We start from the raw sequence: 17,830 nt of genomic DNA on the forward strand, positions 1-17,830 counted from the left end.
CAGATTTGGTACATTATATGGTTCAATTTCCTTTTAATTTTTTTTCTCTTTTAAACCATGCACCATATGTCAGTCACCATAACAATGACAATAGTAACAATAATAAAGGAAATCATATATAACTTCTTATTTTATAAATATACTGTTTTCAAATTTTATTTGCTTTCTGATAACTTGTGTATTATAATTTTAACATATGTGCACTGAAATTTTTGTTTATTTACAAATGTTGTAAGCATATTTCAACATAGATATATAGATGATAGAACTGTGATTTTAAATGTCTATCCAATATTACATTATATGTTAATACTCTAAATTACTATTCATTCTTTTATAGGTATATATTTAGTCTGTTCCTAAATTTGCTAAATTGAATGTTTATATGCATAGTGAGTCTTTCCAGTCACTCCTAGAATTGAAGAAATGCACTGCAAATTTGAATAGTTTTTGAAATTTCAGTTTAACATTATAATACAGTGATTAAAATCTAGCTTAAGATTTAGTTCATTTATGTCTTTGATTTTAATGACTGTCATAGTTGAAATTATTCATTACAAGGTCTTTAACATGAAATAGACACTTTGGGAGAGGTCTGTTGTTAATAGCAGATGTAAATCCATATTTCAGATAGTCTTATTGTTAATTCTGCAAGTTTGTTGTCAACTTCTGGTCAGATATCATTAAATAATTATTTTTTAAAAATACTATTTTCTGTCTAATGAAGAGTTCATACTAGGAGTAGAAGTTTTAGCCTTGCTTTTTTATTTGCTTGAGCTTATGTTATTAGTGTTACGTTCAGTCATGCTTCATTTATCTAACTATCCATCTGTCTATCTGGCAGAAATAATTCCTAGCTTCTCCTTTCTAGCACTTTATGAGAATTTGTTTAGTTAAGGCCAGTGATATGACTATTCGTCTTAACTATGTGGGTCGCATTTTGCAGCCTGTTGCAGGAGGCACTGAATTCATGAGTTGTCCGTGACTCTAGACTTATGGACCAATAAGGCTGCCTTATAGTAAATAGTGGTAGAGCTTTCCTTCGTCCTTTTTTATTCATACATAACGATAACTAGAAATTCTAATGTTTCTTCCTTCCCCTTTTCCACTAAAATCCTATTCCTGTTCCAGGATCCAATTCAGGATCCCATATAGGATCATCCTGCATCCCTCTTGAGTGTGAGCATCCCACTTTGAAGACCACTGCTCCAAAAGAGATTCCTTGTCTTTGCACTCTAACAAGCTTCTGCTGTTGTCTGCTGTCAAGCTTCTGCTATCTAGCAATTCTCGGGTGGGGTAGACATAGTTCTTTCCACGGAGTAAGCAGAATCTTTGACTAATAAGCATTGCTGAATATGGTTTTTCTTTTTTTTTTGTTGAGATTTCAAAAACAATAGTGACCTATCTAATCACTACTATGTACAAATGTATAACATCACTTATAATGAACACATCATATAGTATTGCTAATTAAGAATCACTAATATGTAACCAAACTATAGAATTAAGGACCAGTGTTTTCAAATTTATGTAGCCCTGTGAATTTAGTTGGTATATTTACCAGACCTCACCTGAGAGACCATTTTCTCTTGCCTTTCTGTTTTTCTCTTGCTCTTATTCATTGATGCATCCATTCACTCAACCAGATTTTAAAGAGTATCTTCAGTAATAATAAAGAAAAGCTAATATTTATTGATTGGGTGCTTAGTTCCAGTCCCTGTTCTAAGCACTTTAAAGGTATTAATTCCTTTAACTCTCATAGTAATACTAAGGGAGATTTTCGGAGGCTCCATATATGATCCCTGTTTGCTACAGACATTTTCAAATAACCTTGAGTATGCTGTTCATAAGGCCCCAGTAACAGGAGCTACTGCAACAACCTGGACCTGCTGCAGAGCCTTTTCTTGCTGCAGAAGAGCACACTCAAAACTGACAACCTTATGGGTTAGCGGGCAAATGAGTCTGAACAGCATGCCCACATGTGGTGGGTGTTGCTGAGGCACATAGGTTGAGAAACAATTTGCCCAAGGTCATGTGAGTGTGGCTTCAAAAAGCTAAGAACCATGCTGAGCCGTAACAATAGAGAAAGACACTGTCTGCTCTAAAGGAGCTCCCAGATATGTGGAATATTTTTAGAAAGGAGAGAAACAATGTGCTTTAGTAGATTCTGTGGCTTTATGCATTCATTGTCAAGAACCTATGTACCAGGTCTCTTTGTCCCATCAGATTCAATAATGAAGGTCAGAACAAGAGATTTTCCTTTAGAAAATTGCCAACCTTAGCTTGGTCCATTGTACACAAATATCGATGCAATAATTGTAATTGCAAGTTATGTTTTCCTGAATTCCTATCAAGTATTCTACTTGACATTTTATTATGAAGAGAGTGGAGATTATATGTTACCTGACTGGGTGAGGTAGCATTTCTTGCATTCTACCTCTTTGGAGAGTTAGAATGTTTCAACATATAATTTGACATCAAATTCAGTGTTTTTGCCAAGAAAATCTTTGCAGCTCATTCATGAACTTTCCATCTCCTGCTACCTTCTTTCCCCAACCCAGTCCATTCATGTGCCCTGGTCTAATGTTCTAAGTGTTACCTTAGAGTCAGGCTGTCAGACTATCAGAGCTAGAGATTTGGTTTGCTTTATTTAGTGCCCAATAACCATTCAGTAAAGGAATTGCTTTTCTGAATGATACTTGAGCACTAAGTCGTCGACAGAGCCTGAGGGAATTGGCAGAAACAAAATGAAACTCACTGTCATATCTTACCATAAAAGCATGATCCGGAACTTCATCCACTGTTTCCCACAGTATCCTCTTCTGTCAGGACCTACAGGAGAAACCGCTCTAGGATTTATATATCACAAACAAGTTGCCTAGGAAAACCAGAGCTTTTTCTATCTTATGGACTCTGTGAGTCATGTTTCATTATCATGTTTACTTTTTGTTTGGCCACTAAAAGCAAACAGATAAATTATTGTAACTATATAGGATGCTATGCTCTGCAATTCCAATAGTACCTCTGTCTGATTTTTTTCCCATCATACCAACCAACCTCAAGTGTTCATTTGTATCCTGTTGTACAGCATGTCTTTCTGAAAGCAACCTTAAATCTTTTGTGGGAGAGTCTGGGGTATAAATAAATAATTGTGGTGCAGTTTTTGTGTTGTTGTTGTTCATTTTGTTTGTTTCCCACTGTGCTGCATCATTAATTGTGTATGAATCTGTACTGAAGAAATCAGCATATGTCCTAAGTTGTATTTTTAAAACTGTTTACAGAATAGTTTCAAAAATGTGTAAGCTCAAAGCCATTCCCTGCCATGGATCACTGATGATTGTGTGTCTTCAGAAAATTCCAGAGTTGTTGACATTGTTGTGTCATTGACCACATAATTATAATTATTTTTAAAAGAAATTTATTTATTTATTTATTTATTTTTGACTGAGTTGGGTCCTTGTTGCTGCACGCAGGCTTTCTCTAGTTGCGGCGAGTAGGGGCTACTCTTCGTTGCAGTGTGTGGGCTTCTCATTGCAGTGGCTTCTCTTGTTGCGGAGCATGGGCTCTAGGCATGCGGGCTCAGTAGTTGTGGCTCGCGGGCTTTAGAGCGCAGGCTCAGTAGTTGTGGCACATGGGCTTAGTTGCTCTGAGGCATGTGGGATCTTCCCGGACCAGGACTCGAACCCGTGCCCCCTGATTGGCAGGCGGATTCTTAACCATTGCGCCACCAGGGAAGCTCTATAATTATTTTTAAATGTATGTTTTGTTGTGGTTTTCCACCTACTAAGTTGAGTGTTAATGACAGAAGGTGGTAAAATCCATTAATCTAGGTGAAATATATGTAGGCATTCATTGTATTAATCTTTTGACTCTTTTGTAAGTTTGACTTTTTTTATTTTAAAAAGTAAAGCATAAGTTAATAAAAATGTAATGCTAGCAAAGAATCCTCTGGCCCTACTCCAACTTGAAATATGTTAGACTGAATAGAATTCAAAGAATCACCAATGTTATATGAATCTTGAAGCAATTCTTCTATTATGCTAATGACTGGACATCTGTGCTTCCCTCCTTGGAGATGAACGATGATTTGTGCTAAACAAAATCTAAAGTGTCTTTGAACATTATTCCAAGTTAAGTACTGTTGTCTCATGCCATTGAGTTATGTGAGTGGGTCAGAGCTTTGTTAAATCTGTTGTGCCTGATACTTACTTTGCAGGTATTCTCTGGTAAATATTCTCTGAAAATGGCTTTCTCAGTTTTTAAGAGCTATGGTTCTTTGGGATTCACATATTTGGGAATGAATAGTATGCATATCACTTAAGTCCCTCCTGGATCTTTTCTAACTTCATAAGTTTGCTAGCTTCTTATTACTAGTCCTCATCCAGATGGAAAAACATTACGCCATCTGGCTATGATTCTGAGTTGCTCCATATACTATGAAATATAATGAGTACTTCGTTCTCTCTAATGACACAGGCTTATCCTCCATCACCCGCCTTACCAAAGCTGTCAAATATAACTTGAGCCTTAAAACTCAAGGGAGCTTTCCAGATCTACATATGCTGTAGATGATTTTTCTTTCCAGGAGGGGAGGGGAGGGTCCTGTGGATTCGTGGATTATTAGTGAGATATTCAACTCAGTATTTATTGAGCACTTACTAGGTGCTCTGACCAAGTTCTGGATGGGATAGAGAAATCAGTTTTGTTTTGAAGATTAGCCAATGTTTTTATAGACAGAGATGGGAGAAAGGTGTGTTACATGGGAGAAAAACAGTTTTCAAGACATGAAAAAACAAAGGATATATCCAGGGAATAGCAATAATTTTAATTTGGCTGGAATATTGGTTGGGTAACAAGGAATATTGAGAGATCTCTTGAATACCATGCAATTTTGATATTTGGGTAATATCAAATAGCTGATATTTGCCTATTCACCTTTTTATATTGACATAAATTTTGGGCAGGGGAGAGAAAGATTGATCTGACAACAGTGAGTAGGATAAAGGCCAAGAGGGAAGACTATAGGCAAGGAGATGGTTTTTAAATGATTGTCATAACTTATGCACGAAGTCATGCAGGCATGTACCAGTGTTTTAGGAGTGGAAAAGGGAATGATGAGAAAGGTATGAAAAGGAAATTCAGAGATGGGAGTGACAGCATTTAGCAGATGATTGTTAGGATTGCGGGTAAGGAGGAAAGGGAGGATGGGAAGTAAAAAGTTCTCAAGGTTTTGATCTTAGAAGTACTCAAAGATAAAGGCATTAAAAGAATATGAAATATGAGAATATTTGCACTAGGACATTTTAATATGTTTACTTTAAAAAATATTTTAATAGTATACATATGGTGAAGCGCACCAATTTAAAGTGCTTGATAGACTCATGAATTGAATACACCTGCGTAATCAACAATTAGATCAACATATAAAATAAAATTTTACCAGCACCCCAGAAATCTTTATAATGCTCTCTCAGTTACTACTCCCTCCAAAGTAACAACTGTTCTGAATTATCTCACTGTAGAACAGTTATAGCTGCTTTTGTGTAATACATTAGTATGGTGATAAAATATTTAACAACCAGCTGTTGGGTGAGGGAAGGAGAAGACCTACTTTGTAACATTTGACAATTTCTGTGGTATAAATACTCCCAGCACGGCTGATTTTAAGCTACCAAGAAGATAATCACTGAACATGGAGTTGAAAAGAACTGCACACAATCAGCTCTCACAAGCCAATATAAACTGGCTGTATCACACGCCTGGAGCAATATGATATATATTCTTTTGTGTTGGCATCTTTTGCTCAGTATTGTAAGATTCATCCATGTTGCTCTGTGCAGTAGTGGTTCATTCTGTTTTATTCCTATATCACAATTTATTTACCCAGTCTACATTTTATGGAATAATTGGGTCTTTTTCAGTTTTTAGCTATTACAAATAATGCTGCTCTGAAGGCTTTTGTACATGACTTTTGATATACATATGTACACATTTCCACTGGGTAATGGAGTTCGATTACTGGGTGTGCAAGTGTTAAGTTTTACTAGATACTGCCAAACAGCTTTCCAGAGAGGTTTTTACCAATTTATACTCCAGTAGAGCTATATGAGTTTCAGTTTCTCCATAACCTTGTCAAAACTTGGTGTTGTTAGTCTATTAGTCTAGCTATTCTAGTGATTATGTAGCAGTACGGAATTGTGGTTTTAGTTTGTATTTCTGTCGTGTACCATGAGGTTGGGCATTGGCCATTTGAAAATTATTTTTTGTGAAATGCCTTTGTAGACTTTTGCTGGTTTATTTTTAATTGGGCAATCTGCATTTTCTTATCAATTGGTGAAGTTCTTTATATATTCTCAGTAAGAGTTCTTTAGATAAATCTCCTGTGGCTTGATTTTCCGTCTTTTAGTGGTGTCTTTTGTTGAAAAGAAGTTCTTAATTTTAATAAAATCTAATTTATTAATCTTTTATGGCCAGTGCTTTTTGGTATCTTGTTAAAAAAATACTTTCCTACATCAAAGGTATTGAAGATACTCATTTGTTTTCTTCTATTTTCTTTTAACATTTCAATGTGAGATCTACATGGAATTAAATTTTATCTATACTGTGATGTAGGGGACCAGAGTTGTTTACCATACGAGTGCACAATTGATTCAAACCATTCTTTCCCTAGTGTACTACAATGGCACAATCATGTTTTCTATGAATAATGACAATTTTATTTCTCCCTTTATAACCCTGCTACTTTTCTTTCTTTTTTAAAATTTGCCTTGTTTCACTAATGACAATCTCCAAGTCTCCAGTACATGTGAGAATTGATCTTAGTGGGTAACCTCACCTCATTCCCAATCTCAGCAGGAAAGCATTCAGTCATTCACCATTAATTATGATGTTTGCTGAACAGTGGTGTTTTTTTGGTTTTTTTTGGTTTGTCTTTGTGTGATAACCCTATAACAGATTTTTAAAGTTCCTATCTGCTTCTTTGGATATTAAATTTTATCAAATAATTTTTTTGCATCCATTGAGATAGTTATATATCTATAGTTGTCTTCCCTTTATTTCCTATCAATGTGTTGAATTGCTATGATTTATTTTTGAATGTTAAAACACCTGTGCATTCCTGAAAGAAACTAACTTATTTGTGACATTTTATCTTCTTTATATGTTGATGGATATTACTTGAAAATGTTTTAAAGTTTTTTTTAAATTTTCGTATCAGAGTTTTACCTATAACTAAACTTTTGAATAATATACCTACAGGTTTTGGTATAAAGATTGTCCTGACTTCTCAAAACCACTTGGAGGTGTCTCCTTTTTTCTAGTTTCTGGAAGAGGATTTTTCTCTTCTCTTGAAGTTAATATTATTTTTCCCTTAAATATTAAAGATAATTTACTGGACAAGCCATCTGGATTATTGGAAGTTTTATTATTTTTTTAATTTTAATTTTAATTTTTTAATTTTTTGGCCGTGCCACGCGGCATGCAGGATCTTAGTTCCCTGACCAGGGATGGAACCCATGGCCCCTGCATTGGAAGTGCGGAGTCTCAACCGCTGGACTGCCAGGTAAGTCCCTGGAAGTTTTAAATTACAAGTTCACTTTCTTTACAAGAATAGGGCTATGCTTTTTTTTTTTAAATTGAGATATAATTCGCATACCATAAATCTCCCTTTTTAAATGATAGAATTCAGTAGTTTCTTGTATACTCCTAAAATTGTACAACCATCACCACTATCTAATTCTAAAATATTTTCAGCACGACAAAAAGAAACCCTGATCTCATTAGCAGTCAGTCCTCATTCCTCTTTCCCTTCAGCCTCTGGAAAACTCTAGTCTACTTTCTGTCTCTGTGGATTTACCTATTCTGTACATTTCATAAATATGGGATTATACAACATATAGATTTTGTCTGACTTCTTTCACTTAGAATAATGTTTTCAGAGGTCATCTATGTTTTACCATGTATCAGTATTTCATTCCTTTTTACGGCTGGATACTATTATTGTATGGATATACCACATTTTGTTTATCCATTTATAAATTGATGGACACTTTTTGGCTATTATGAATAATGTTTCTATAAATATTCATGTCCATGTTTTTTGTATGGACATATGTTGTCAGTTTCAAAGCAACTGCACCATTTTACATTCTCAGCAGCAATGTATGAGGGTTTCAGTTTCTCGTTATCCTTGTCAATATATGTTACTGTTATTTTGATTAGAGCATCCTAGTATGTACAAAGTGGTATTTTATTGTTGTTTTGATTTGCATTTCTGTAATGATTAATGATGTTGAGCATCTTTTCATGTACTTATTGGTCATCTGTATATCTCCTTTGGAGAAATATCCAAAGATATTTCCAGGATATCCAAGATTCACATCTTTTGCCAATTTTTAAATTGGATTATTTGTCCTTTTATTTTTTTAGTTGTAAGAGTTCTTTGTATATTCTGGATACAAGCAGTTACCAGATATGTGATTGAAAAAAATTTTCTCCTATTCTCTTAGCTGCCTTTTCACTTTCTTAATAGAATTATTTAAAGCACAAAAATGATTCTAACGAAGTCCAATTTATCTATTTTTTATTATTGTTGTTGGTTGTGCTTGTGGTGTCATATAAGAAACCATTGCCTAATCCAAATAGACTACACCTATATTTTCTTCTAAGAGTTTTCTAGTTTGAGTTCGTAAAATTAAACCTTTATATATTTTGAGTTTATTTTTCTATATGGTGTAAGGTAGGGCTAGAACTTCATTCTTTTGCTTGTAGATATCCATTTGTACCAGCAGCATTTATAGAAAAAAATATTTTGTCCCCATTGAATTGTCTTGACACCAGTGTCAAAGGTTAATTGACCATAATATTTCTGGACTCTTAATTTGATTCCATTGATCTATAAGTCTATCCTTTTGACAGTACCCTGCTCTCTTTGTTTTTTTTTAGTATTTATTTATTTGGCTGTGCCTGGTCTTAGTTGCGCTGCGTGGGATCTTCGTTGCTGCATGCGGGATCTTTTAGTTGCGGCATGCAGGGTCTTTAGTTGTGGCATGTGAACTCTTAGTTGCGGCATGTGGGATCTAGTTCCCTGACCAGGGATCAAACCTGGGCCCCCTGCATTGGGAGTGTGGAGTCTTAGCCACCGGACCACCAGGGAAGTCCCAGTACCATGCTGTCTTGATACTGTAGCTTTGTAATAAGTTTAAAAATCACAAAGGCTGAGTCCTCCAACTTCGTTCTTCTTTTCAAGATTGTTTTGGCTTTTTGGGGCCCTTGCATTTTCACATACCTTTTAGGATCAATTTGTCTATTACTGCCAAAAAAAAAGGCAGTTGGGATTTTGATGGTGTATTGAATAAGCAGGTCAATTTTGGAAGTATTGTCATCTTAATAATATTAAATCTAATAATCCATGAACATGGGGTATTTTCTAATTTTTGTAGGTCTTTTAAATTTCTTGAAATGATGTTATATAGTTTTCAGTGTATAAGACTTGTTCTTTTTTTGTTAAATTTCTTCTTAAATATTTTATTCATTTTAATGATACTGTAAATGGAATTGTTTTCTTTATTTCTTTTCTGGATTGTTCCTTGCTAGTGTATACAAACACAAGTGATTTTTATATTGGATATTCTATCCTGTAACCTTGCTGAACTTGTTTATTAGTTCTAATAGGTTTTATGTGGATTACTTGGGGTTCTCTATATACAAGATCACGTCATCTGTAAATAGAGATTGTTTAACTTCTTCCTTCCCAATCTGGATGCTTTTTATTTATTTATTTATCTTCCTGGGTAATTGCTGGCTTGAATCTCCAGTACAATTTTGAATAGAAATGTTGAAAAGGAATGTCCTTGTCTTGTTTGTGATCTTAAGGGGAAAGCCATCAACCATTCACCATTAAGTGTGATGTCAGTTGTGGATTTTTTTGTAGATTCTCTATATCTATATATGTCACTTAAGTTAAACTTTTAAATCATATTATTTAAAACTCCTATAACCTTACTGATTTTAGTTTGCTGGCTCTATCCACTGAAAGAGGTATGCTGAAATCTCCAACAGTTGTTCTTGGATTATTTATTATTCCTTATTGGTCTGTCAGTGTTTGCTTTATATATTTGGGGGCTATGCTATTAGACATTCAAATTTCGATTTTTATATCCTATTGAATTGACTTTTCTGAATTTGAATTATTCCTCTTTTTCTCTAGGAATACTTCAGTAAAATTTTTGTCATTCTTTTTCTTTAAAACTTTTGACACACTTATATTTTAGGCATGCCTCTTTTATTTTTAAAATTTTTTTATTGGAGTATAGTTGATTTACAATGTTGTGTTAGTATCTGCTGTACAGCAAAGTGGATCAGCCATATGTATACATATATCTACTTTCTTCTAGACGCCCTTCCCATATAGGTCATTGCAGAGTACTGAATGGAGTTCCCTGTGCTATACAGTAGGTTCTCATTAGTTATCTTTTATATATAGTGGTGTGTGTATGTCAATCCCAATCTCCCAATTTATCTGCCCCCCGCCCCGCACTGTTCCCCCTTGGTAACCATTCTTTTCTACATCTGTGACTCAGTTTCTGTTTTGTAAATAGGTTCATTTGTACCATTTTTTTAGATTCCATGTATAAGCGATATATGATATTTGTCTTTCTCTGTCTGACTTACTTCACTCAGTATGACAATCTCTAGGTCCATCCATATTGCTGCAAATAGGCATGCCTTTTTTAAACAGCAAAGAGTTTGTATGTGTATATGTGTGTTTTTAAAATTTAGTCTGAAGGTCTTAGTCTTCAACCTCAAATATTTGGTCTAATGTTATTTAATTTAATAGTGATATATTTATATATAAATATACTATTTCTTATTTTCTTTCTCCTCTCATTTCTCCTTCATCTTGATATTTTTTCCTTTTTGGGGGGGGGATTAATCAGTATTCTTTTTTAATATTCCATTTTCACTGTTAATTTTTCATTATTTTATTATTCTTTTAATTTTTAACCTACACATTACAAATACATCCTTGCCTTACTTGATTCTAATCTAAGTTAGATATTTTACCACTCTCTGAGCAATGCAAGGATCTTACAACATTTTAACTCCATTTACCCCTACTCTGCTTTTGGCCTATTGTTGTTATGTATTTTAATTCTCTATATATTTTAAACCCATAAACTAATAGTTTTGTTGTTTTGAACAGTCAGTTTATATACATATTTATCCTATTTAGTGGCTCTTTATGCCTACTTACATTACCATGATTGCAACTCAGATAATTTTTCTTCTTTCTTCTTCCTTCTTCCTTCTTCCTGTAATATTTCTTCAGTGGATCTAAACAGGTTCTCTTTGCTTGAAAATCATGTATTTCCTCTTTATTTTTGAAGGATATTTCCCCTCAGTTCTAAGTTGGTAGTTCTTTTATTTCAGCATTTAAAACATATTATTTCACAATTTTCTGTATTCCATTGTATCTGGTGAGAACGTGACTCTTAGTCATGTAGTCACATTGCTGTTCCTTTGGAGGTATATGCCATGTTCCCTGCTTCTAAATGTTTTATTTTTCTTTTGCTGTCATAATTTAAACGATTTTATGCCTATATGTAATTACACATTTCAGATTCATGGAGCTTCTTGTTAATGGAGTTTGTGAAACTTAAAGAATTGCATCTCTTCAAATATTATAATATTACTTCTACTCCATATTCCTTCTAGTCTTGCCAAAAATATAAATTACACATATGATAGACCTTTTGCCATGTCTCATACCTTACACTCTTTTCTCATTTCTTGTATTTTCTCCCTGTATTTTATTTTTTTTTTCGTTTTTCTTTTTTTAACATCTTTATTGGAGTATAATTGCTTTACAATGGTGTGTTAGTTTCTGCTTTATAACAAAGTGAATCAGTTATACATATACATATGTCTCCATATCTCTTCCCTCTAGCATCTCCCTCCCTCCCACCATCCCTATCCCACCCTTCTAGGTGGTCACAAAGCACCGAGCTGATCTCCCTGTGCTATGCGGCTGCTTCCCAGTAGCTATCTGTTTTACGTTTGGTAGTGTATATATGTCCATGCCACTCTCTCACTTTGTCCCAGCTTACCCTTCCCCCTCCTTGTATCCTCAAGTCTATTCTCTAGTAGATCTGCGTCTTTATTCTCGTCTTGCCCCTAGGTTCATCGTGACCATTTTTAAAAAATTCTATATATATGTGTTATATGTTATTTGTTTTTCTCTTTCTGATACTTCACTCTGTATGACAGATTCTAGGTCCATCCATCTCACGACAAATAACTCAATTTCGTTTCTTTTTATGGCTGAGTAATACTCCATTGTATATATGTGCCACATCTTCTTTATCCATTCATCTGTTGATGGACACTTAGGTTGCTTCCATGTCCTGGCTATTGTACATAGAGCTGCAATGAACATTTTGGTACATGACTCTTTTTGAATTATGGTTTTCTCAGGGTATATGCCCAGTAGTGATATTGCTGGATCATATGGTAGTTCTATTTTTAGTTTTTTAAGGAACCTCCATACTGTTCTCCATAGTGGCTGTATCCATTTACATTCCCACCAACAGTGCAAGACGGTTCCCTTTTCTCCACACCCTCTCCAGCATTTATTGTTTGTAGATTTTTTGATGATGACCAATCTGACCAGTGTGAGATGATACCTCATTGTAGTTTTGATTTGCATTTCTCTAATGATTAATGATGTTGAGCATTCTTTCATGTGTTTGTTGGCCATCTGTCTATCTTCTTTGGAGAAATGTCTCTTTAGGTCTTCAGCCCATTTTTGGATTGGGTTGTTTGAGTTTTTGATATTGAGCTGCATGGAGCTGCTTCTAAATTTTGGAGATTAATCCTTTGTCAGTTGCTTCATTTGCAAATATTTTCTCCCATTCTGAGGGTTGTCTTTTCGTCTTGTTTATGGTTTCCTTTGCTGTGCAAAAGCTTTTAAGTTCCTTTAGGTCCCATTTGTTTTTTTTTTTTTTTTTATTTTCATTCCTCTAGGCGGTGGGTCAAAAAGGATCTTGCTGTGATTTATGTCATAGAGTGTTCTGCCTATGTTTTCCTCTAAGAGTTTGATAGTGTCTGGCCTTACATTTAGGTCTTTAATCCATTTTGAGTTTATTTTTGTGTATGGTGTTAGGGAGTGTTCTAATTTCATTCTTTGACATGTAGCTGTCCAGTTTTCCCAGCACCACTTATTGAAGAGGCTGTCTTTTTTCTATTGTATATTCTTGCCTCCATTATCAAAGATAAGGTGACCGTATGTGCGTGGGTTTATCGCTGGGCTTTCTATCCTGTTCCATTGATCTATATTTCTGTTTTTGTGCCAGTACCATACTGTCTTGATTACTGTAGCTTTGTAATATAGTCTGAAGCCAGGGAGCCTGATTCCTCCAGCTCCGTTTTTCTTTCCCAAGATTGCTTTGGCTATTCGGGGTCTTTTGTGTTTCCATACAAATTGTGAAATTTTTTGTTCTTGTTCTGTGAAAAATACCACTGGTAGTTTGATAGGGATTGCATTGAATCTGTAGATTGCTTTGGGTAGTAGAGTCATTTTCACAATGTTGATTCTTCCAATCCAAGAACATGGTATATATCTCCATCTGTTTGTATCCTCTTTAATTTGTTTCATCAGTGTCTTATAGCTTTCTGCATACAGATCTTTCGTTTCCTTAGGTAGGTTTATTCCTAGATATTTTATTCTTTTTGTTGCAATGGTAAATCGGAGTGTTTTCTTAATTTTACTTTCAGATTTTTCATCATTAGTGCATAGGAATGCTAGAGATTTCTGTGCATTAATTTTGTATCCTGCTACTTTACCAAAGTCATTGATTAGCTCTAGTAGTTTTCTGGTGGTATCTTTAGGATTCTCTATGTATAGTATCATGTCATCTGAAAACAGTGACAGCTTAACTTCTTCTTTTCTCATTTGGCTTCCTTTTATTTCTTTTTCTTCTCTGATTGCTGTGGCTAAAACTTCCAAAACTATGTTGAGTACTTGTGGTGAGAGTAGGCAACCTTGTCTTGCTCCTGATCTTAATGGAAATGGTTTCAGTTTTTCACCATTGAGAACGATGTTGGCTGTGGGTTTGTCATATATGGCCTTTATATTTTGAGGAAAGTTCCGTCTATGCCTACTTTCTGGAGGGTTCTTTTCATAGATGGGTGTTGAATTTTGTTGAAAGCTTTCTCTGCATCTATTGAGATGATCGTATGGTTTTTCTCCTTCAGTTTGTTAATATGGTGTATCACATTGATTGATTTGCGTATACTGAAGAATCCTTGCATTCCTGGGATAAACGCCACTTGATCATGGTGTATGATGCTTTTAATGTGCTGTTGGATTCTGTTTGCTAGTATTTTGTTGAGGATTTTTGCATCTATGTTAATCAGTGATATTGGCCTGTAGGTTTCTTTCTTTGTGCCATCTTTCTCTGGTTTTGGTATTAGCGTGATGGTGGCATCATAGAATGAGTTTGGGAGTGTTTCTCCCTCTGCTACATTTTGGAAGAGTTTGAGAATGATAGGTGTTAGCTCTTCTCTAAATGTTTGATGCAGTTCGCCTGTGAAGCCATGTGGTACTGGGCTTTTGTTTGTTGGAAGATTTTTAATCACAGTCTCAATTTCAGTGCTTGTGATTGGTCTGTTTATATTTTCTATTTCTTCCTGGTTCAGTCCTGGAAGGTTGTGCATTTCTAAGAATTTGTCCATTTCTTCCAGCTTGTCCATTTTATGGGCATATAGCTGCTTGTAGTAATCCCTCATGATCCTTTGTATTTCTGCAGTGTCACAAGTTACTTCTCCTGTTTCATTTCTTATTCTGTTGATTTGAGTCTTCTCCCTTTTTTTCTTGATGAGTCTGGCTAGTGGGTTATGAATTTTGTTTATCCTCTCAAAGAACCAGCTTGTAGTTCTATTGATCTTTGCTATTGTTTCCTTCATTTCTTTTTCATTTATTTCTGATCTGATCTTTTTGATTTCTGTCCTTCAGCTAACTTTGGGGTTTTTTTGTTCTTCTTTCTCTGATTGCTTTAAGTGTGAGGTTAGGTTGTTTATTTGAGGTGTTTCTTGTGTCTTAAGGTCCGATTGTATTGCTATAAACTTCCCTCTTAGAACTGCTTTTGCTGCATCGCATAGGATTTGAGTCGTTGTGTTTTCATTATCATTTGTTTCTAGGTATTTTTTGATATTTTCTTTGATATCTTCAGTGATCTCTTGGTTATTAAGTAGTGTGTTGTTTAGCCTCCATGTGTCTATATTTTTTACAGATTTTTTCCTGTAATTGATATCTAGTCTCGTAGCATTGTGGTCTGAAAAGATACTTGACACGATTTCAGTTTTCTTAAATTTCCCAAGGCTTGATTTGTGACCCCAGATATGATATATCCTGGAGAATGTTCCATGAGCACTTGAGACAAATGTGTATTCCGTTGTTTGGATGGAATGTCCTATAAATACCAATTAAGTCCATCTTGTTTAATGTATCATTTAAAGCTTGTGTTTCCTTATTTATTTTCATTTTGGATGATCTGTCCATTGGTGAAAGTGGGGTGTTAAAATCCCCTACTATGGTTGTGTTCATTTCGATTTCCCCTTTTATGGCTGGTAATATTTGCCTTATGTATTGAGGTGCTCCTATGTTTGGTGCATAAATATTTACATTTGTTGTATCTTCTTCTTGCATTGCTCCCTAGATCATTATGTAGTGTCCTTCTTTGTCTCTTGTAATAGTCTTTGTTTTAAAGTCTATTTTGTCTGATATGAGAATTGCTACTCCAGCTTTCTTTTGATTTACACTTGCATGGAATATCTTTTTCCATCCCCTCACTTTCAGTCTGTATGTGTCCCTAGGTATGAAGTGTGTCTCTTGTCGTCAGCATATATATGGGTCTTGTTTTTGTATCCATTCAGCCAATCTATGTCTTTTGGTTGGAGCATTTAATCCATTTATATTTAAGGTAATTATAGATATGTATGTTCCTATTACCATTTTCTTAATTGTTTTGCGTTTGTTATTGTAGGTCTTTCCCTTCCCTTGTGTTTCCTGCCTAGAGAAATTCCTTTAGCATTTGTTGTAAAGCTGGTTTGGTGGTGCTGAATTCTCTCAGCTTTTGCTTGTCTGTAAAGGCTTTAATTTCTCCATCAAATCTGAATGAGATCCTTGCTGGGTAGAGTAATCTTGGTTGTAGGTTTTTCTCCTTCATCACTTTAAATATGTCCTGCAAGTCCCTTCTGGCTTCCAGAGTTTCTGCTGAAAGATCAGCTGTTAACCTTATGGGGATTCCCTTGTATGTTATTTGTTGTTTTCCCCTTGCTGCTTTTTTTTTTTAATTAAAAAAGTTTTTTTTTTACTTATTTATTTTTGGCTGCGTTGGGTCTTCATTGCTGCGCACGGGCTTTCTTTAGTTGTGGCGAGCGGGGGCTTCTCATGGCGGTGGCTTCTCTTGTTGCAGAGCTGGGGCTGTAGAGCGCAGGCTCAGTAGTTGTGGTGCAGGAGCTTAGTTGCTCCGCGGCATGTGGGATCTGCTTGGACCAGGGCTGAAAACCGTGTCCTTTGCATTGGCAGGCGGATTCTTAACCACTGCACCACTAGGGAAGCCCCTCCCTTGCTGCTTTTAATATGTTTTCTTTGTATTTAATTTTTGAAAGTTTGATTAATATGTGTCTTGGTGTGTTTCTCCTTGTATTTATCTTGTATGGGACTCTCTGTGCTTCCTGCACTTGATTAACTATTTCCTTTCCCATATTAGGGAAGTTTTCAACTATAATCTCTTCAAATATTTCTCAGTACTTTTCTATTTCTCTTCTTCTTCTGGGACCCCTATAATTCGAATGTTGGTGCATTTAATGTTGTCCCAGAGGTCTCTGAGACTCTCCTCAATTCTTTTCATTCTTTTTTCTTTATTCTGCTCTGCAGTAGTTATTTCCACTGTTTTATCTTCCAGGTCACTTATCCGTTCTTCTGCCTCAGTTATTCTGCTATTGATCCCATCTAGAGTCTTTTTCATTTCATATATTGTGTTGTTCATCATTGTTTGTTTCATCTTTAGTTCTTCTAGGTCCTTGTTAAATGCTTCTTGCGTTTTGTCTATTGTATTTCCAAGATTTTGGATCATCTTTACTATCATTATTCTGACTTCTTTTTCAGGTAGACTGCCTATTTCCTCTTCATTTGTTAGGTCTGGTGGGTTTTTATCTTGCTCCTTCATCTGCTGTGTGTTTCTCTGTCTTCTCATTTTACTTAACTTACTGTGTTTGGGGCCTCCTTTTCACAGGCTGCAGGTTCGTAGTTCCCGTTGTTTTTGGTGTCTGCCCCCAGTGGATAAAGTTGGCTGAGTGGATTGTGTAGGCTTCCTGGTGGAGGGGACTAGTGCCAGTGTTCTGCTGGATGAGGCTGGATCTTGTCTTTCTGATGGGCAGTTCCACGTGTGGTGGTGTGTTTTGGGGTGTCTCTGGCCTTATTATGATTTTAGGCAGCCTCTCTGCTAATGGGTCAGGTTGTGTTCCTGTCTTGCTAGTTGTTTGGCATAGGATGTCCAGCAGTGTAGCTTGCTGGTCATTGAGTGAAGCTGGGTGCTGGTGTTGAGATGGAGATCTCTGGGAGAATTTCGCCGTTTGATATTATGTGGAGCTGGGAGGTCTCCTGTGGACCAGTGTCCTGAAGTTGGCTCTCCCACCTCAGAGGCACAGCCCTGATGCCTGGCTGGAGCACCAAGAGCCTGTCATCCACATGTCTGAGAATAAACGGGAGGAAAAAAATGAAAGAAGGAAAATAAAATAAAATAACATAAAATAAAGTTATTAAAAT

The 17,830-nt window shown here is 35.5% G+C and overlaps 1 long non-coding RNA gene across 2 annotated transcripts in view; it reads left to right on the plus strand.

The window, feature by feature from the left end:
* LOC109551290 (uncharacterized) overlaps positions 1 to 17,830 on the plus strand; it is a 422,401-nt gene that overhangs the window by 29,529 nt on the left and 375,042 nt on the right. For both annotated transcript variants that reach the window (XR_002178019.3, XR_012329402.1), the window contains exon 3: positions 7,484 to 7,561. This is a non-coding gene — a long non-coding RNA (uncharacterized lncRNA). The remainder of the gene's footprint in view (positions 1 to 7,483; positions 7,562 to 17,830) is intronic.

The sequence above is a fragment of the Tursiops truncatus genome, chromosome X (genome assembly GCF_011762595.2).
Source record: "Tursiops truncatus isolate mTurTru1 chromosome X, mTurTru1.mat.Y, whole genome shotgun sequence".
Classification (NCBI taxonomy): Eukaryota; Metazoa; Chordata; class Mammalia; order Artiodactyla; family Delphinidae; genus Tursiops; species Tursiops truncatus.